At 46.8% G+C, this 22,671-nt stretch overlaps 1 pseudogene; it reads right to left on the reverse strand.

The window, feature by feature from the left end:
* Positions 1 to 17,765, reverse strand: part of LOC120381647 — a 438,779-nt pseudogene extending 421,014 nt beyond the window's left edge.
* Positions 17,766 to 22,671: the final 4,906 nt, after the last annotated feature.

Consider the following 22,671-nt stretch of genomic DNA (forward strand, 5'->3'; position numbering starts at 1 on the left):
CCTAGCTGGCAAGGATCAAACCTTCACAGAAAGGCCCCCATGGTTTGTTAGCCCAGCTACCTAAGGCCTCAGCCACAACCACTTAACACAGGGGCCTTTCTACACTCTGGTTCTGTTCTCACTGAAGGGTCATTACAAATTGTTTGCTCAGACCAGCTTCCCCAGCACACTCACTGCTGTGCAGCTCTGTATGTGTGGCCATGGCTGAACAGCCAGAGTTCCTGCCCATTTCCCCAGTGGCTGGAGCATGGCTAGAGTGTGTTTGTGGTTAATGATGTTGCTGTAGATTGTTCATTCCCTGCCTTGGCAATTCAGACACAGTCCCTTTTCCCGTTGTATTGCCAGCACCTCTGGGAGTCCAATAACAGAGGCAGGTTTTCTCTGGGCACTGAGATTTTTGAGGGCGTTGGTGGCTCCTTTCTTTCCTCAACCTGGAGAAACTCAGCTTTTTATTCCATCCTTGATGGCTCATGGAATAACAAAAGCAGCATGAAGAGGAGAGTGAATATCTCACTGCCAGGGGGAAGGTGGATGCATCCCCTCTGTCTGACCATTGCCATTGCAGGAAAGAAGGTTTCAGTGGAATCGAATGCCCTGGCTCAGTCAATAGACACAGGAAGGTTTTGCTGTTCATGGATCTGTGCAAAGGAAATTGTGTGTCTGTGTGAAAATGAGGAGGAATATGAAATGCCCACGTGGTGGTGCCTAAGGCAAAAGGGAACCCTAGAGGATTAGAACAGGATAAGTTCTCAAGCAACATGTTTCTTACTTTGCCCATCTGTTGTTTTTGATTATCATCGATGGAAAGATTTTGCCATTTGGGTTCTGTGTTTACAGAAATTGACATTTACCAACAAATACGTAATTCTTCCAAGCCTGCCTAGTCTGCTGGTGGTGAGTTTAGAGGGACACACTCACTCTTCCCACCCCTCATGCCAGGCCTGTGCTCTCCAGAATGTCAACTTCCCACAGAGCTGGGATCCTTCCCTCATCTCCCCCCAGACCACTGCCCCACCCCCACTTCTGGGGTCCCCTCCCAACACTGTCCAACTCCCCTGCTGGCAGGATCCCTTCCCATTCCTTTCATTTCCTGCCTCCCCTCTGAGCAAAAGCTCTGCATTGTTCCCACAATGGGAATGGAACCCAGGCCGCCTGGGTGAAAACCAGGGATCCAAATCACAAGACCATATGGACCTTGTATAGTCAATAGCACCTTTACACATTCACACCCAATAATTCAAAGTAGCCATTCAAAAAACCTTCAAAAACAGACTTCAAAGAGAAATTGCAGAGTTACAATTGATTTGCAAACTTAACACCATTAATTTGAGCTTCAATAAGGACTGGGAGTAGCTGGCTCACGACAAAAGCAATTTTCCCTCTCTTGGTATTGACACCTCCCCATCAATTATGGGGAGAGGACCACATCCACCCTGACTGAATTAGCCTTCAACACTGGTTCTCCCCTTGTACGGTAACTCCCGTCACTTCATGTTCCAATCTATATTTATGCCTCTATCTGCAATTTTCACTCCATGCATCTGAAGAAGTGGGCTTTTTACCCATGAACGCTTATGCCCAAATAAATCTGTTAGTCCTTAAGGTGCCACCTGACTCCTCATTGCTTTTAATTCTAAGCTGATCTTAACCCTTTCAGTACCCTTCCAAACACAGATGCTTCTCACCACAGGCTGGCTGGTGGCTTTTCAGCCAGGCTCTCCCCTTTCATCAGTGCTTCAGTTGCTTGGTGATGGGGGTGGCTGTAGATGTAGGTGACAGAGAGAGATAAAGCCTGGCGAATGTCTCTCCTTTTATCATGTCCTTTCTTCCCTCATGGCTTTGCCTCCCCACCCTTCAGAGTCAGGTGAGCATCACTGCGTCTCTCCAAGCAAGTCTGAGCAATTCCCCTGGGGTGTCCTCATGCAGGTGTGTCATTGCATTGTAGCTCCCTTGCTGGACAATGGCTGTCGATGGGTTGTTTGACACCCTGTCCGGGTGTTGGTTACTTTCCTTGCTGTTGCCACTGGGGAGCTAATATTTGGCTGACTCCCCCACCTTGCAGCACAGTGACAACCACACTGCACAATTCTCATAACTTCATATGCATGAATGGTCTACATCTATGGGTAGAGAAGTGACTTTCTTCAGATCATATCCTTTCCCTTGATACCTTACAAGTCATGCTCTATATGTAAGATCACGATGATATGAAAATGAGGATTATGGGGGTTACAGCCGCTCCCCCAAAGGTATAGAATGTCACACTGAGATTCTGTGTTCATTTGTTCTGTAACAGCATTACAGAAATCCAATGACTGACCAATGGCATTTTCAAGTGCTAAAATAGCAAGCGATGTTGGTCTCTCATTGGCCATCAGCGACTGAAGATGTGGTTTAATGAGCCGGAGCTTCAAGGCGAGGGTGGCTCTGTCCACTGCCTTCCGTTGCGCTGCTGGGCCCCAAGTCCCTGGTGGCCAATATGTGATGCTGGGAGAAGAGAGTGGGGTGGCAAGTGGTGGCAGGACTTCTGCCACCAGGGTCTAGCTGCCCAACTTCCTCCTGGTACTGCTGGCCCCCCGTCACCTTCAGGTAACGCAGGAACTAAGGCAGGAATAGGTTGAGGAAGCAAGTAAAGCCGAGCAAGGAAGGCAAAAGTGAATCTTGGGCCGCTCGCAATGACGTCCTTTTTCTGTGCCACAGCTGACAAAAACATCCCAGACAGAAAAGCAGGAGGCCAAAAAGAAAGCGAGCAGCTGTTGAAGTAGTTCAGTTGGGAGCGTGCTAGACTAACAGGCTGTTCTATCCCCCTTTGTGCACGGGTGGGATGTTTTCTGAAAGTGCAGCAGTTCCTTTAACTGCCACAAGTCCCTCATTTCAGGCTTTGCAGCAGGAAAAGACAGCATGGGCTTCTGCACCGAGCTGGCCCACCTGACCTTTCATTCTTCTCTTGCTCTTTGTCAGCAAGGGGAAGAAAAAGAAGCTCTCCCTCAAGCTGGAGTCACAAGGGCGACGTAAGGACAACTTCCTGAGCCCCGGCTCCAGTCCTCTGCTCTGCCAGCTGACCCATTGAAGGGCTGTCACCACTCTCTTCAGGTTTGTCCATCGGTCTGTGTTAGGGTGAGCAACAGCCAAGCAGACGGAGTTTCTGTAGTGTAGTAGTTTTCATGTTTGCTTAACATGCAAAAGGTCCCTGGTTCGAAACAAGACAGAAACATCTTAGCTTCCTTTTGCCAGATCCCCTTGCTGTTCAGGAAGATACTCCTCTTTCTTCTATTGGCCTGTCCCTGGGATAACTCCAACCCCCGCAGGACAGAGGGTGCTGACAGCAGTGGAGAAAGCACCTTGGCGGCAGGCTGGAGAACCTAGAGGAGTGTGGCGTATCACCTTTTGGAGGCTTGTGGCTTGGCTTCCTCTGCTGTTGGAGGTTGGCTGGGGGAGGCCGGCTCATCCTGCTGGCCTCCTCTGCGTGACTTGCCAAAGGAGGAAGTGAGGCAGGAATGGGGCAAAAGAGGAAAGTCGAGCTGAGAAAGGCAGGGCAGAAGCTAAGCGCCTCAGTGCGGCTAACTGGGGTTAGTAGAGCATCACTATTCGTTCTGCAAAGCGAGGGGAGGTGCGGTTGGCTGCTGGGAGGCAGAATCCTGTGCCTGCCTCTTGGCTTCCCAGGGGTGGCTCCTTGCAGCCCAGGAGAAGCGGGGTTCTAGGGGGATGGAAAAGCAGCAATGGCGAGGCTGAGTGGGCTCCTTTCTGGCTGACATGGTGGGCTGTGGGGGGGTGGGGTTGGGAGTTGCCTATAAGCCGTAAGTGGACTTGGTGCAGTGAAAACCGCTGCTCCATTCTGGTTGACCTGGGGGCGCCATTGATGACATGGGAGTGGGGGCAGGGTGCTGGCTGTGAGCAAATGGGATCCAGGAAGCCCCAGCCTGCCCCTCCAGGGGCCGAGTCGTCTTCTTCTCTCCTGCCATGGGGAGCCTGGCCTAGAGCCTGCCCAGCATGCACTGCAGCTCGAGCATTAAGCCTTCCTGTGTGGCCTGTGCTGGAGCTGACCCTGGCCCCCTGTGGGGCACTGTTGGGGGAAATCCCGACTGCAAATAATTCTGGCCACAAGATCAACCCATTGGGTCGAATGGGGCAATCTGGAGGCCTGGTGCCTTAGTCTGTGGGGCCAGCAGGTCAAGCCATTTTCCTGCATGTGGGGGAGGCAGCCGCTGTGGTTCGCCCTTCCTGCTCCCTGCACTGCTGCACCCTAAAATCCCTGTCGGCCGGCAAGATGGGCTGGGAGCCTGGAGAGAGGAGGCAAAGGGGTGGCCCGAGCCCCCTCGGCCACTGCCCCTGCCCCTGCCCCAGGCAGCCCACAGAGACCTGATGCCTCCCCAAGTGACACATGGAGATGTGCCAGCAGCGCTAAGGCGGCTCCCTGCCCACTCTGCCCCCTCCCTCCCTGCCACACTGCTCCTGGAAGTGGCCGGCATATCCCTGCAGCCCTGAGTGCAAACTCCACAGCTGACCCGCCCCCGTATCCCACTGCCTAGGAGCCACTGCCGGACGGGAGTGTTTGCCAGTCACTTTGGGAGCTGTGCTGCCCGAGGTAAGCACCTCCACCCCCCGACCACCTCCTGCACCCCTACCCCTGCCCCAGCACAGAGGCTCTCTGTGTCTTGAACAAGCACTTTCAAGGATTGGCCAAGAACTTCTGCTCTGTTTCTGTGAAAGAGACACAAAAAAGGGAGCCCAACGGACAAGTTTAGTTCGCAAGCACAAACTGGCAGGGATAAGCCTGGATCTCTCAGTTACTCAGAAGGCTCTTCAGCCAGCTCTCCCCAAAGGCCAGTCTCTAGAGGCTTTTGTGACATGATGTACTTCAAAATAGCTCCCTGTAGCTCACATAGTCATCATTCATATATGGCTGTCATATGTCCTACCAACCATTCCATGTAAGTTATCATATGAAAAGTCATGATCTGCTGAAAATGGTTATTCTGTCCAAATATGTATAGCATGAGGGTGTGTGAAGTTATGCATTTCGCTGTATGGTTGTTACTGAAATAGGCTATAATTTTGCTAGTGACCCCTGCTGAGGAGGGTGTTCAACAGCCATGAATCAGCAGAGGAATTGTAATTAAGGGATTTCCAATTCAGTGACAGATGCCCAAACACAACACTGTGGGGACCACTCAAGTCTATGACTCAGTTGCACAAGACCACACCAGGAGGATTCCCCAACCTAGTGACTCAGCAGAGCCCACCCGGACACGTCTGGGCAAGTGTCTTCTAGACACTTGAACTAAGGATATAAAATAGGAGACTGCGGCATCATGTTTTTGCCTTTCTCCTCCCCCACCTATGCTGGAAGCAGCAGGAATCCTGAGAAAATGAAGGTCATCTGAGGACAGTAATCCAGGTTTTAGGGGGAATTCTATGTATTAAGGAGGGTGACATCCAGTAGGATGAGAAAATTGCTTGACCTAACTACTGCCTAGTGTAATAAGGTGTAAAGTTTAGATTTTGCTGTGGTCATACAGTGCTTAGTGCTCTGCGTTCTGGCCTCAAGAGCCATGGATGCAAGTTGAGTTACGATGACCTTTTCCTTGTCTCCACGTTTCTTATGTGCCTCCTTCTGACACTTGTCAGAAAAAACAACTGGTTTCTTTTGGAAGCATTTGCATTGCAAGGCAGAGGCAGTCTTCTCTGTTTCCGCAAAAGATTCACCAAAAGGTGGGAAGAGCAGACACATTTGTTAAGGCACTACTGGGAGCTGCATCCCTAACTCCACTTTACCTGGCAGGTGAGTCACCCAGCTTAGCCACGGTGCGACTCTCTGGGACTTTTCTCCCAACCGCTCCATTTTTCATCAATGACAATCAAAAGGAAGGTGACATGACATCTGTGTGTGAACATCTCCAGGGAATCACAAGGATGTGTGGCGCAGGCTCTCGTGTTGCAGCAATTGCAGTCGAAGCAACCGCCATGCCAATGCCAGTCATAGCAGCGTTTTCATCAACTCCAGGTTTGTGATTTGATTGTTTCCAATGCTTCTCTCCAAAGAAACTCTTTCCTTAGCAAGCAATGACTTGGATACTAAGGGAGGCCTCTTCTGTTTCCTAGGAAGACACAGGAAAATGTGAGCAGAGGAGACAAAAGCCATCACCAAGGCACCACTGGAGGTTGAACCCAAGATCTCCTGTTTACTAGGCAGGTGCTTTAGCCAGCTAAGCCATGGTGCCTGCCTGAAGAAGTTATTTGCAACTGTTTCATTTGATGGTTCAAGTCAACACCTGCAAATTTGAAAGTACAGACGTTCCCCATTTCCCTCAAGACTTGCAGACCTTGAGGTGTCTGGCTCTCTGTGCACAGAAAGCCACAGCTGAGTAGACAGAGGGCTTCTAACATGTGCCTCTCCCACCAGTCACTGTGATCAGATAATGGTTAGTGATCTGTGTTTCAGTCGCAGCAACCTCGGCTCAGTTCTGAGTCATGGTAACCTTTCCTTCAGCTCCAGGCTTCTCATTTGCCACTTTCCACGTGTGGTGGGCTGTCTGCCCCAAACAAGCAGGAAAAAGATTAAGACAGCCTTGAAGAGGCTGTGCAGAGCCCAGCCTATCAAGAAAGGGCTTATTGGGAGAGCCAATCAGGAGAAGGCTTGCTGGAGCAGCCCATATATAAAGAGCTGCTCAGCACAGCAAGTTAGTCACTCCTTGGAGTTTGAGGAGGGAGGATTGGCTGCTGTGAAGGAAGGAGCTGGGAGGGCACCCTGATCAGAGCAGTGCTGGGGTAAGGGGTGCATGAGTGACCTCCTGGCTGACTACTGCCAGACTAAGGCCTTGATACAAAGGTGGAGGAAGGTTCTAGGTCTGTTGGGAAATGGTCCAGGGAAACAGATGGCAGGGTTGGAGGTTCACACCTTTTGCCTCAGTAGCCACTGACACAGGTGGCTACACCCTGGACTGCAGCTGGCCACTGAGGCAAGTGTCTGGGTAGAGGACACCCCCCCCACCCAGCAGGGGGGAGAGAACTGAGTGGGGCACAGCCAGAGGGCTGTGTCCATAAGAGGATACTGAAGTCCTGAGAGTGACATGGGTCCTAATGATAGAACAGATGGTGGCCAGATGCTACTAGATGAAGGCGCACCGGTGAACCAGAGCTAATTGCTAGGATGGTCAGCAGGAGGTGCTGCAGTGAGGCATGCCCCATAGCACCTAGACTCAGCTGCAAGGAAGGCTCTCTCTGTCTTGAACAAGCACTTAGAAGGATTCTGCTGACAGGTCTTTTCCTTTTCTGAAAAGAGATACAAAAAAAGGAGCCAACAGACACACTAGGTTCGGCAAGAAAGAACTGGCAGGCCAAGCCAGGCTCTCCTGGTTAGTAGGAAGGTTCTTCAGCCAGCTCTTCACAAAGATCACTGTCTAGAGACCTTTTAATAGCCACTGCAGATGTTCACCACAAAAGAGATGCCAAAATGGAGTTCTCCACTGCCTGCAGCCATCACGCTACCAGGAGTTCTGTGCACAGAGAGGCCCCTGCTGGTGGGAAAGGCTTTGGTAGAGACTCTGCTGACACCAGCCATTCTCATATAGTTTTAGTGCTCTGTGTTGTGGCTTCGGCACCCACAGATGCCAGTTCAATTGGGGGACATTTTTCCTGTCTCCACATTTGTCTAATGGCTCCTTTCAACACTTGTCACCAAAAAGACCTGTTTCTTTTGCAAGCGATTTACAGCTAGGCAAAGGCAGTCTTCTCCATTTCCTCAAAAGATCACCAAGCTGTGGGGAGAGGAGACACATTCAGCCAAGCTGGATGCTGAATCTCCTCTTTATTCAGCAGGTGTCTGTGAAGGACATAAATCTCCAACGTGTAGAGGTCAAGAATAGGACTTTATTACACACAGTGCTGGCAGAGTGGGCTTATTAGGCTCAGAGACACTGTTAATTAATTAATTACAATAGAATATATAGATTTTCCACGGGCGGGGGAAAGTGACAGGCTAGGCAGTTCCACACCCTGGGATGGGTTTTGCAAGACAGGATAAGCACATTAGCCAATGATTAACAGATTAGATAATGTCTCCACCCATGGTCTCAAGTTAGCAAGTTAACATTTCATTAATACTTTGATAAAATGTTATTAGTAGAAAATATATATGTTGAATTCTGATTTGGGATCCATAGGAATGGAGCAACTCCTTTGATTGTCCAACAGGTACATTCCTAGGGGTTAAAGCAAAGAAAGAGTGAAAGTATATGGCAATAAAGATTGTTTTCTGTGTGTCTTAAGGCAGGCATTGGTCCCTTGGAAGGGAGGTGGAAGGATGCCATATCTTATACTGACATGCCAACTTTTCATAAACTCAAGGTTGGATCTCAAGGTCTCCCTAGAGAAGAAACAAACACAATGGGGATTCTTTGTTCAGTCTGCAATTCTGAATAAGACACAATCATTTAGTTCTAAGCTCCAACACCTGGCAATTTGCTGACCAGGCCTATCTTAGCAAGCAAGGCTTTCTGTTTACCCAGCTTTCTCTTAGCTGGTCACTATTTGCTAGGCCTCTGGTCCTTGACCATACTCTGGACTTTGGGTCTGGAAAAGAACTGGCACAATCCATAGACCAGGTTGTTATATAAAATGCACATGGATTTGAACCCTTCACATACAGTAATGGCAAAGTTCTTGGTTCAGGCTTGTAACAGTGATGGAATAAACTGCAGGTTCAAATCAAGTCTCTGGAGTCTATTCAAAGTTGGGATGGGTCATTCAGTCCTATGTACAGAGCTTCATTTTGTAGCAAAGTCCCTCCAGAGGTATGAAGCAGGATTGAAGACAAGATGGAGACGAGGCATCAGCCTTTTCTAGTCTCTTGCCATGTTGTCTTTGCTTTCTTTGTCCCAAGGACACTCTGTCCAGCACGTGGCATAGAAAAACCTTAGAATTCTCTCCATAGGCAGGTCCCTGCTACCTTGCTGAGTCACAAGGTGTATCTGCCTTCTCTCAATGGGGCGATTGTAGAGCTGATGGTCCTTAATGGGTATCAAGCAGGCTAGACAGAACTGACACCGGAAGCAGAGCACAAGATTGAAATAAGGGCAGCATAGAGCCAATATTCATAACGTCAACTAAAAAAATGATACACATCTAGAGATAGCATCATTATAATCAACCAATCAGAACCTCTCCATAGACCCCTTGCACGACACCTTTCTACAATATTGGCTGCAAATATAGAACAGCGGTCACAACAGTGATCTATACAGTTACAGATTATGTCAATAACGTCACAGGAGGTGACACGGCATCAGTGAGACTGATACTGGAATACTGCCTCCAGTTTTGGTGTCCTCGTTTGAAAAAGATGTTGTGAAATTGGAGCTGGGGCAGCAAAGAGCCACCAAATGTTGTGAGGTCTGGAGGAAAATGCCTTCTAGTGAGCTACTGAAAGAGCTCAACCTGTTTAGCTTATCAAAAGAAGATTGAAAGGTGACTTCATTGAAGTGTTGAAGTGCCTTAATGGAGAGAAAAGATTGGATATTAAAGGATTCTTTAAAATAGCAGAGAAATGCATAACAAGACCCAATGGCTGGAAGGTGAAAAGAGACAAATTCATATTACAACTAAGGCACAAATATTCAACAGTGAGGATGATTCACCACAGGAACAAGCTACCAAGGAAAGTGGTGGATTCTCCATCTCTTGATGTCATTTCATGGAGACTAGATGCCTTTCTGGAATGTGTTTGCCCCCAAAGTAGCTCTTGTGTCCTACAGGAGGCCTGTGATATGCAGGGGGTCAGATTAGATGCTCTAATGGTCTCTTCTGGCCATAAAGTCAACTAATTTCTGGCAAACTGAGTGTAGCATTGGGAGCAGCGTCTGATGTTTCCCTGTCTAGCCGGCTTGCTGCCTAGAACGAACGCTCCTTGAGTGGGGTGATCCACAGGGAGTAGCTCAAACCTCCACAGTGCCTGGCCAGGGGCAGGACATTAGCCCAGCAAGGGAGGGGTGTGGCAGTGACATCACAAAGGCCTTTTGCAGGACCTCAGCCTATTGGTCAAAGGTGTTGGGGGGAGGTGGTGACCTCACAGAGAGATGCTGACATCAGCCAGGCAGGATGGGGCGAGGGAAACCTCAGAGACCCCTGTGGCTTTGCTTCAGCAAGTCTCCTTCTCCAGGTCTCTCTTTGAGGACTGAGAGAGTATTCGGGTTCACGGACGTGAGCACCAGGAGGAACCTCTTTTGAGTTTTCTCCTTCCCTTTTAGTGATTTTACTAGAAAACAGCCGTCCCTGTTTAGAAGGTAAGAGCCTCCTCGAGGACTGAAACCTGTTCAGTCTGATCCATCTGGTGACAATTGAATTCTAGGCATGGAAAACACGAGGTTAAGGAGGCAGAATTTTATTCCGCACCTGGGATTTTGTCCCTTAGAATCATTGGGGACATTAGGGTTTGTCCTTTTTGTTTCACCTTTTCCTTCATCCCTCCCTCCTTTCTCTTTGTCTCTTGCTTCTTTTGTCCTTTCTCCTGTTCCCCTCCCAACATCAGGTTTTTTTCTCTTGCTGATAACAGCTCACATTAACTGATCGCTCTCGTTATAGTGTGTATGGCAGCACCATTTTTTTCATGTTCTCTGTGTGTATATATATCTTCCTACTGTATTTTTAACTGCATGCATCCGATAAGAACATAAGAACAGCCGTACCGGGTCAGACCAAAGGTCCATCTAGCCCAGTATCTGTCTACCGACAGTGGCCAATGCCAGGTGACCCAGAGGGAGTGAACCTAACAGGCAATGATCAAGTGATCTCTCTCCTGCCATCTATCTCCATCCTCTGACGAACAGAGGCAAGGGACACCATTCTTACTCATCCTGGCTAATAGCCATTTATGGACTTAGCCACCATGAATTTATCCAGTTCCCTTTTAAACATTCTTATAGTCCTAGCCTTCACAACCTTCTCAGGCAAGGAGTTCCACATGTTGACTGTGCGCTGCGTGGAGAAGAACTTCCTTTTAAACAAATAAGTGGGTTTTAGCCCACAAAAGCTTATGCTCAAATAAATTTGTTAGTCTCTAAGGTGCTACAAGGACTCCTTATTCTTTTTGCAGATAAATTAATGATCACACTGGTCCCTTCTGACCTTAAAGGCTCTGAGTCTAAGAGGGAGAGGGAAGTAAAGGAAAAAAACATCAACCAAACATTGTAATACCGGGATGACTCCACCTGCTCACTCTATAGTCCCGCCCCTTTCTTCCTCCACTGGGTGTTTAATGACCTGCAGGACATTGATTCTCTCCTTCCATTGATAAACTGATACAATGTGACTGAAATTAAACCAATTTCCACCTCAGAAAATGTCACCTCACAGCATTGGCTGGGAATCGAACGCAAGTCAACTGCTTAGAAGGCAGCTATGCTCACCACTCTACCACCAACGCAGCTGGCAAAAGTACCGCTTATGCTTGCCCAATGAGGCTAGACCAGAATTGAGGCGTTTTCCTACCTGTTAAAATACACTTGATTCTCATCACTAAACAAACACCTCCATCTTCACCTGGGTTTGAACCATCAGCCTTTCCATTAGCCACCAATGCTATTAATCACAGACACAGGTAACTGCCTACTTCCCACCTACAGGGGTACAACTGGCTACTGAGGGAGGCACACTGCTGGGGTTATGAGTTCAGGCCTGACCCAGAGCATCGGTTTTCATTAGCCATGGAGCTTCCCCGACTTGCTTTGTCTCAGTCACATGGAAAGTGCCATACGAGGGGGATGAGAGTAAATTCTAAACTCTGAAATGTGGAGGTGGACCAGAGATTGGGATAAGGGGTTTGAAGAGAAAAAGCTCTAAGAATATAAAACCAGACAGTCTCCAGGGGCAGGTTTGGTACCTAGGTACAGGGAGCCATTGGAGTGGGGGTTCACTTCCTCTGTTCAATGTCCTGAGAGGTATTTGAAGGTGAAGATAACGCCATGGCTAACAGGTGACTGGCACGTCCTAGGTTAAAGAAAGGAAGGGACTTGGGTTAATAGTCTGAAGATTTGCGTTACCGTCACTGTCTGACCCCCCTTCAGTGTGGAGCAGGTGTGTACATTGCTGAGTGGAGCGCACAGACTCCTGGAGAGCAGGGGCAGCTGTTTCCATGGCAGAGAGCCTGGCACTTAGGAGACTTTCTACACTTGCTGTTTTGAAGCAATTCAATAAAATAACGGTGGAGCTACAATGTCCGGTCCAAAATTTCAGCTCCCCGCTGCAAAAACGCTATTTTAGGATAGAAACAGGAGACTTCCAGCGCTAGGACACCTGAGCAGAGAGCTGGGGGGGGGGGTAACAGCTGCTGACTCTGAGGGTCCTGGGCTAAATCCACTTGCAGGTGGAAGTGTTTTGATTTATTTGATTTATAATGAGCACCAGCTACCAGGGGAGAAGCCCTGCAAGCTGCTGCCACTGGGAAAGGGCAGGGGAGAGGGAGCAAGAGGAGAAAGGTAGACATATTGGAGATGAGGAATTGCGGGGAGAAGAAGGAGAGAACAGAGAGACAATAAATGATTGAAGCAGAACAGGTGTCCCAACTCAGTCTTGATCATCACAGGTGTTCACAGAGACAGGTAGTTGCGGGTTTTCCAGGCTGTGGCAGTGCATAGGATTCTTCCGTCCTAAGTGCAGGACTCTGCACTTCTCCTTGTTGAACCTCCTCAGAATTCTTTGGGCCCAATCCTCCAATTTGTCTAGGTCGCTCTGCACCCAAACCCTGTCCTCCAGCGCTTGGATTCTTTACATGCTTTCACAGAGCAAAGAGCACATGTTCCATGATTTCATAGGGCAGAGTTTTGTGCTATCGGGAGCTTACCCTGTGTGAATTTGACAGGTGGATCAACATAGAGACACATTGTGACCCTTCTCAGGGTGCTGAGGGCTGTGAGTCTCCTTGTTGCCACCTGCCACAAGGAAGAGGGACTTTTGCATTTGGCAGCTGGATGTTAGTGACCAAACTCACCAGCCTGCTGGAACTCAAGGACCCTCCTCTGAGCTACAGCAGCCATCTTAACCCTTGAGTTCCTTCAATGTGTCCCCCTCTGGGGTCCAGCCCGGATCACCAGATACTCGGTGAAATCCCAGATCCTCTCTTCCCCAAGTATCCCAGGTTACTAGTTTTACTGTGGACCATTGCTACTGTATCTCACACAGCACCTGAGTACAGTTATTGAACAAGCAAAAATTTATTTCACAACGGTTAGAGATTTAAACAAACGTGAGTGATGGAAACCAACTGTTACCACTAAACAAAGGCAGAAAGTAATAGAATAGAAAGGCCAGCACAAAAAACAGAGAGAGGAACAATAAGATAGTAAAAGGACAATGGTTGGAACTCTCCATTTCTCTCAGTCTTTGGATTGATGGGTACTAGAGCTGTAGCAACAGTTGAGGAACCAGGGTAAATTAAATCAAATTAACTTTTCAAGATTAGCCATCATTTCCTGTATGACTAACAAAACACAAAAACAAGATGACTTTCAGTTTTCCAAAATAATTCACATTATCACACAGTCTCTTACTCTTTATCCAATAACTTCACCTATAATTTCATTTTAACTGGTAACAATAACATATTCAAAGATCACAAATTCTTGTCATATATGTTAGTTTTCTTTTAATCCCCATTGCCAACAACTGAACCTTGGCTCAAGTTGTGGTTTCTTCCAACGTGAGTCCCAACACTTCTGTGAGTTCATATATCTCGGGTTCTTCTGCCATGTGTGTTGGTAGAAGGAGTCTTCTATGTCGCAATGTTTGCATCATGGAGAAAAATACCTCTTTTTTCACACTTTTTAATCTTTCAAAGTAGGAGGAGGTAGAGAAGTAAGGTAAATGCATAAAACACAAGAGAAAACTAAGGCCTGGTCTACACTAAAGACATTTATCGGGATAACTATATTGCTTAGGGGTGTGAAAAATCCACACAGCTGAGCAACGTAGTTACTGCTCATGTAGATAGTGCTACATGAGCGGGAGAGCTTCTCCTGCCAACATAGCCACCGCCGCTTGCGGGGGCTGGACTAATCAAGTCTGATGAGAGAAATCTCTCTCATTGGCTTAGAGCATCTGTTATAGCAGTGCTATAGCAGCGCAGCTACATTGGTGCAGCTGTGCCAACATCAGCTTAATTGTGTAGCCACAGTGTCAGACACAAAACCATAGAATCAGGACTCAACATGCATGTATCTGGAAGTCTGAAATTGGAGGCTGAGAAATACGTTGCCTCATTGGTTACCATCATTTCTATAGCCTGAAAGTCCTTGTTACCCAATCAGGCAGCCAGTTTGGGATCCACAGGGAAGGACTGTCCTATGAAGCACTCTCTCTTTGCATCCAAAAACTGAAGGATGACTGTTCTCAATCTAACCCTGGCATACTTTGCAAGTGTAATCAGTGACACTGAACTAGGAAGTGGAGTTGTACAAACCATTTTCCTTGGGTCACCATAGCTTCCTTTACTGGGGTGGAAACCAAGAACTGGGTGTGGACTCTTTCAACCTCAGCTCTTTCCAAATCCTTGGTTTTGGATAGGGTAAATTTACACTTCTCTGAAGAATACTTTACAAAACCACTTAAAATCTCAGCAATGTTAATGAGGAGTGGCTTCCTGAAACATGCCCAGCTTTTCTTTAATTTGGTGGCACAGGTCCAGGGAAGGGACTGGATACAGGCCTGGGATCAGAATCTTCGTTAGTTACCAGAGCTGGAGATTCTATTCAAACATGGCTATTTTTCTGAAGCTATTACATTTTCAACACTGGTTTCATTTTATACACATCTTTAGCGCCTACAAAGGATAAATTCAACCAAACACTCCACTTCTATTTCCTCAACATCTGTGTTATGAAAGGCTGCATTTCCCATAGCATAGGATTAGCTAGGAGAGATCTTCTGTAGGGCCTGGGTTACAAATGCTCTGGGAAACAAACACATGGGCATTTTGCCTAGTTCAAAACCACTTACCATGGAATTCTCTTCCCAGATCATTGGAGACAATATTGCCTTAAACAACTGAAATACACTGTGATCAGATGCACTTCCTTCAGTTAGTTGGGGTTCTGCTGTTGTTCACCATTTCTGAGTGGAGATTTTAAATCACTGCTGTTTCTTTGTTAGCCTGTCCAGTAAATTAGAGAGTTCTCTCCTGTTGATAGAACTGCACTTCAGCTTTCTCCATATCATCATGGAGGGATGGGGAAAAAGCAAAGCTGAAATCATAAATGAGGACTTTAGCAAAGGGTCATTGTCTTAAATTCTTCAATAAATCTGAGCTACATCCTACCAAACTGAACTAATATCCAATTGGGTGACCAAACAGCCTTCAGGAAAGATAGAAACCCGCATCACAGAGAGACAATACATGACAAAGAAAGTGTCAAGTGAAATTCCAGAGCAGGTTACATCTGATTATTCAGAGTCGGGACAAGAGATTTTCCCACCACATTGTCCTCTGATCCATTCAAACCTGCTTCCCTCATCCCTGTCTCAATAGTCAGTTATGTTATTTACAATTTTTTTAGTATCCCAGCATGCCCATAATGAGGGAAAAACAGCCCTCTTGCCAGAAGTGGCTTTACAATAGCTGGAACCTGGAATTTAAACTCTAAATGATCACACTGTATTTGGGATCCATTTGAATTCCCCTCCCAGGTCTTTGACACTTTCATCTCTAGTCATAGCGACTCTGATATAGGATTAAAGAAGTCAAAACATCATCTGCAAGCACAGACAACGGAGAATGCTTCATCACATGACACTTTGAGAAGTGGATGGATAGAATGTGACGAAGATAAACTCTACCTGGCTCAGGCAAAAGGTAACAGTTCTGCAGTGAAGGGGAAGGAGGGAATCTCTGAGTCACCCCATCTCCTTCCAGTGTCACAGAAGCTGAAATTATACTTTTTTCCTGCCCCTGCTCCTCTTCATTTACATATAATTTGAAAAATTCTCAACATAACTGCTCTTCAGCACAACCCAGAGCAACGTGAGAACAACTGGCAAGGATACAATCTGTATCACTGGTGACTCTAACAATAACTTTGCAATAGGAGGAATGGTATAAACGTGACGCTCCCTGGTTCCTCATAGGAAGGGCACACTCCAGTTACTTGTGGGACAATAGAAAGGACAAATAGGTCCATCTCAAAAGAGGGCGAACTGCGAAAGGCAAAAATGGGCCACTCATCTGGACAAGCTGAGGGATAACGGTGCTGCAAACAGTTCAAAGAGCTTGAAAAGTTACTATGTGGGAATCAGGAAAAGTATTAAAAAAACAAAAGTATTGATAGCCCTAGAGATTTTTACAATGTTGATCTCTCTTGCAGATTCTCTGATGGCTAACATGGGATGAGTGCCAAGAGAAGGTTTTCCCACACTCATGGCATACATAGGGCCTCTCCCCTGTGTGGATTCTCTGATGCTGAGAAAGGGCTGAACTCTTCGTGAAGCATTTTCCACACTCACAGCATTTATAGGGCCTCTCCCCTGTGTGGAGTCTCTGATGGGTAATAAGGTGTGAGCGGTGATTGAAGGTTTTCCCGCACTCTCTGCATTCATAGGGCCTCTCCCCTGTGTGGATTCTCTGATGAAGAGAAAGGGCTGAACTTTGAGTGAAGGTTTTCCCACACTCACTGCATACATAGGGCCTTTCCCCTCTGTGGATCCTCTGATGAACAGAAAGGGTTGATCTGTGAGTGAAGGTTTTCCTACACTCTCTGCATTCATAGGGCCTCTCATCTGTGTGGCTTCTCTGATGAACAGAAAGGGCTGAACTTTGAGTGAACGTTTTCCCACACTCACTGCATACATAGGGCCTGTCCCCTGTGTGGATTGTTTGATGACTAATAAGGTGCGAGCTGCGACTGAAGGTTTTACAACACTCACGGCATTCGTAGGGTCTTTCCCCTGTGTGGATTCTCCAATGTCTAGAAAGGCCTGATTTGTCAGTGAAGGTTTTCCCACACTCACGGCATTCAAAGGGCCTCTCCCCTGTGTGGATTCTCTGATGTTGAGAAAAGGCTGATATTTGAGTGAAGGTTTTCCCACACTCTCTGCATTCATAGGGCCTGTCCCCTGTGTGGATTCTCTGATGTTGAGAAAGGGCTGATATTTGAGTGAAGGTTTTCCCACACTCTCTGCATTCGTAGGGCCTGTCCCCTGTGTGGATTCTCTGATGTCTAGAAAGGCCTGATCTGCGATTGAAGGTTTTCCCACACTCACTGCATTCATAGGGCCTGTCCCCTGTGTGGATTCTCTGATGTCTAGAAAGGCCTGATTTGTAAGTGAAGGTTTTCCCACACTCACGGCATTCGTAGGGCCTCTCCCCTGTGTGGATTCTCTGATGTTGAGAAAGGTTTGAGCTGCTAGTGAAGCATTTTCCACATTCACTGCATTCGTAGGGCCTGTCCCGTGTGGATTGTTTGATGCCTAATAAGGTCCGAACTGCGATTGAAGGTTTTCCCACACTCACTGCATTTGTAGGGCCTCTCCCCTGTGTGGATTCTCTGATGTACAGAAAGGTCTGAACTCTCAGTGAAGCATTTTCCACACTCACAGCATTTATAGGGCCTATCCCCTGTGTGGATTTTCTGATGGGCAATAAGGTGTGAGCTGCGATTGAAGGTTTTCCCACACTCACTGCATTTGTAGGGTCTCTCCCCTGTGTGGATTCTCAGATGAACAGAAAGGTTTGATCCGTGAATGAAGTTTTTCCCACACTCAGGGCATGTATTTTTTCTCTTTCGCCTAAGGATTTCCTGTTGTGTTGTGGTTTCCATGAGGATCTTCTGAGTTCCCCAAGAGAAAATAAATTTATCCAATTTCTCTCCTGGCTGGTTTCCTTGCTCTGTTTCTGGTCTGTGCTGAATCTCCCAGGAGTTTCCCTGCTCATGACTCCTGGACACATTCCTTTTCGATCTTTGCGATAATGTTCTGTTTTTACCCACTGGCTCGACATCTTCAGGCTGAAAATTCTGCTCCTCTTTCTCACATGCCATTGCATCACCTGCTGTGACAGAGACAGAAACCTCAAACAGGGATGGAAAGGGGAAGACCAAACCAAAACAAGTGCTGAAAACAGGTTAAATAAAAATCAGGAGCTGAACTCCCCCAAACTCTTCCCCCAAATAGGAGAGAGGAGGGGGATGAATTCAGCCTTCACATCCCATCCAAATATGCAGGGGGAAGGGAGGAAGCTACTGCCTGGTGTCTGCTAGGATCTATAGGAAGCCATGAGCTATAGTTACCCTGAGGATACGACTCCTGCTAGGGATAATAATGAACTGAGAGATCTCCCCAAGGGCTTTGTTGGGCATCCCAGATGTTTCCTTCAGGCACTTACAGATTCTGTGTGGTTTAATGTTTCCTCACCTGTGCAGGGAGCTCTCAGGATCTCTCTTTCCTCTGAACCCTGGAGGTCTGGGACCCATGGCTCTTCCCCTTGTTCCAGCTGGGAGATCACATCAGGCTGGGTAACAGGAAACCCTGCTCAGATGAAAGAAAACAAAGGAGTTCACTTGATTTCATAAGACTTTGTCATAAAAAACATTCTATTAATTTAACTTCAGTGCTTAGTATGACCTGGTGGGCCAGAGGCAGGTCTCACTGAAAATGCCAAGATCAGGGCAGGCTGAAAAAGGGATCACCCACTCGGGTTATCGAGAAGCTGAAAAAAGAAATCACACGCCCCCTTTATTGCATCCCAGTTCTCTGACTCCTAATCAGCACTTAGGCCCAGTACAGTGAGAGGTTATTTCAAAACTCTGCTCACATAAACAAAATGATCTTCTGACCCCAAAGGTCAGCCACATCACCAGGCCAGTATAGGTTTGGATCTTACCCAAAATACCACACTGCCAGCCAATCCTTAGCATCTAAACTAAAGGTTTAAACGAAAGAAAAGCAGAAAGAAGTTAAATGGGAAAGCAGTCAGATACATTCCAAAATGGATATATTAGGTTCTTAGCAGTATTGGTGAGTTGCTGGCTTGGAAGTCCGTCTGGAACACATCCATAGCTTGGATGGGTCATTCAGTCCTTTGTTCCAGGGTTCAGTTTGTAGAGAAGTTGCTCCAGAGGCACGCAAGGGGATTGAAGACAAAATGGAGATGATGCAGCTGCCCTTTATATTCCTTTTGCTATGTGGCTTGTACTTCCTGTGTCCCAAACACAAGCTTCACAGCATGTGGCATGGAAAAGCCTTGGAGTTCTCATTACACAGGCATACCCGGCATGTCTTGCTGACGCAATAGGTGTATCCCCTTGGTCCTTTCCATGGGCTCATTGTACAGATGATGACCCTCAATGGGCCATCAAACAGGCTAGGCAGTGTTGATGCCAATATGTCTGGGGGTGTCACCCAGAAACACTGCACAAGTCTGGAAATACAGATATACCCTACATATCTATAACTCACAATACAAAGGTGATACAGACATAGAAACAAAATGATCATACTTGGAAAATCATAACATTTCCCCTGACACCTTAAATGGCATATCTAGCATGATTCATTGCAATTTGATAAGATTATATTATTTTATTATTAATACCAAAGTGTCTCACAATTCCATACAGTGTCACACTTGGTAAACCAGTGAATTCGCAGGACCAGTTCCCCAGGTCCATGAAGATGCCAAACACTGTGCTTATGAGGGATTGAAATACCCACATATCTGCTGGGAACACACACACAGACACTGTGTCAGTCTACACCCTGTGATGGAGCAAGGCCGGATGGCTACAGGAAGGTATTGAGGAGCAGGTATGTTAGCTCCAGGCTAAGCAAATCCCTAGTACCATAGGAACCAAAATGGCAGTTGCTCCAGGCTAATCAAGGCACCTGGGGCCAATTAAGAACTTTCCAGAAGGCACCGGAGAGAGCTACATTGATTGGAGCACCTGCAGCCAATCAGGACAGGCTAATCAAGGCACCTGGTATAAAAAGGGGAGCTCACTCCAGTCTGGGGAGGAGGAGCCAGAGGAAGGAAGTGCGTATGAGGAGCTGGGAGTCAGAGACACAAGGAACTAAGACCTGAGAGGGTGTACTACTGGAGGATTGAGGAAACACCATACAATCAAGCAGCATCAGACACCAGGAGGATCCTGTGGTGAGGATAAAGAAGGTGTTTGAAGGAGGCTATGGGGAAGTAGTCCAGGGAGCTGTAGCAGTCAAGCAGCGGTTACAAGTAGCACTATAGAGACTGCTGCAATTCACAGGGCCCTGGGCTGGAACCCGGAGTAGAGGGTGGGACCGGGTTCCCCCCAAGTCTCACTACTCCTAAACAGACATAGGAGTAGTTGATCCAGACTATGGGTTTCACCCAAGGGGAAAACCACTGAGGGGAAGAAATCCGCCAATAAGCGCAGGACCTACTAGAGGAGAGGAGGAACTTTGCCACAACCCCTATGTTCACTCTTCTAGAAAATTATCAATTTTGTACACAGTATGGCTTGTGAGATATCATTTGAAAATGCATAATCTACTGAATATTATCCTCCTGTTAAAATGTGTAGTAACACTGTCTGTAAAGTTATGAGATTTTACAGTATGAGATTATGGAAAAAGTTACAATTCTGGGGAACACCCACAGAGCAGTTCCTCAGAGACAGCAAGGCAAACAGCTGGTCAAACAGCCATTCTCCTGCAGGGGGAAGGTGTGAAGAAGACATTTACATTCCATCATAGGGACCACTTGAAGTTGTTGCGGAAAACAACCACACGATTGATTTTGAATCAGCTCTGCCTGAGGCTCTTTTCTTGGTTAAAAGTGCGTAGGGGGCGACAGCTATTGGAATACTGTCCCCCTGAGCTAAAAATCACACAAGCCTTTTAAAGCTTAAAACCACAATCAATGGCACATACGTTGCACGTTAATTTCCTTATTTGGAATATATTGCCAAATATGATGCAGGTCAAAAGCAAACTGAACAATCAGTTTTCCATATTCGGCCTTTCCTGTTATTGTTATTCCTAGTCTAGTTTGTGGTTTGACTTTTCTAACACTTCCATTGTGGTTATGTTTCAAAAGTTCGGTTACTGCAAATCAGTGTGTTTGGGGACTTTCCACTTCACCTACTAGGGCCCTTATGCACACAAAGCCATTGTTCCCCAATTTGGGGGATTTAAATTAAAATAAATAATTGGAGATATACCAATCTCCTAGAACTGGAAGGGACCTTGAAAGATCATCGAGTCCAGCCCCCTGGCTTCACTTGTTCCCCAATCTGGGGGATTTTCCATTCCACTCTGCCTTTCTATGCCCTTTACACAGAGAAGCAAGATCAGCTAATACTTCAGGCCTACTAGCTTGACCAAAGCTCCAAAGCTCTTTCTGTAGACTTTCCCTCACAATTCTCATATCTCCGACAGACAGCCTGGCACCATGACTCAGCTGAGAACTGAAGTTGTTTCTAGTACAAAGGACAGAATTATAAAAAGAGGTGAGGAAAATGCTTCAGACTCTCTCTCTCTCCCCTGTCCCTCTGCTCATGACAACTCCTGAAGAGCTGAACGTGGGAGGAAGGGGTGGGTTAGGCCAGTCCTGGCTGAAAGGAAAACCAGCATGTCTCAGCACATGGTGAGAGAAACATTTGCCTTGAATCCGTTTCAGCTGGTTAACTTAGATGTTAATTTGTGTTTTATCTTTGCATTTCTTTTGTAAACAATTCTGAGCTTTATGCCTCATTATCTGTATCTTAAAATATTTTTTTTGATTGTTAACTATCTTGTTTTATTCTTTATCTAACCAGTGTGTTTGTAATAAAGTGTGTTGGAAACTCCATCTGGGATAACAAGGCTGGCGCATGTCATTTTCCACTGATGAAATGACAGACTTCATATGAGCTTGCGTTGTTCAGGAGTGTGCTGGACAGGGAAAGATGCACATTTCTGGGAGAAGTCTGGGAGCAGAGAATTTTCTGGGGTTCTCCTGTGCTGCACTGTAACTTATAAGTCACTGACTAGCAGCACTCAATACTGTGTAGCTGGGAGTGAGTTACATGCTGGAGACTGTGCGTTACCTGCCCAGGAGTGGCTGCTCTCACAGTAGAGCAGTGTAAAAGGCACCCCAGCTTGGGAACTGAGGGGACACAGCTGTTCAACAGTCCAGGTTGCACTGTGGTTAATATCACAGACACTCAATTTCAAAGAGTCCCTAAAACACAGAGAAAGTAAATCCATGTCCCAGAAATCAAAGACTCCAGAGAGAGGGCAAGTCTCCCTGGCACTGCTTCTTGCTGACAGAGAGGTTCAGAGACAATAAGAGAGTCCTGGGGAAGCTGGGAACAGGAAGCATGGGCTGGTGAGGTTCAGTGGAGAAAGGGAACAGGAAGCGCAGGGATATCACTGAATGCAGGATCTCAGCAGTACTAGATGTCAGGATAACACATATTGCAGCCCATTGGAAAACATAATCCCAGCTATACATACAAAATGATCGGATCTAAATTAGCTGTTTCCACTCAAGAGAGATCTTGGAGTCACTGTGGATAGTTCTCTGAAAACATCCACTCAGTGTGCAGCAGCAGTGAAAAAAGCGAACAGAATGTTGGGAATCATTAAGAAATAGATAATAAGACATAAAATATCATATTGCCTCTACACAAATCGATGGTACGCCCACATCTCAAATACTCCGTGCGGATGTGGTTG

Source organism: Mauremys reevesii, linkage group 14 (genome assembly GCF_016161935.1).
Source record: "Mauremys reevesii isolate NIE-2019 linkage group 14, ASM1616193v1, whole genome shotgun sequence".
NCBI classification, from domain to species: domain Eukaryota; kingdom Metazoa; phylum Chordata; order Testudines; family Geoemydidae; genus Mauremys; species Mauremys reevesii.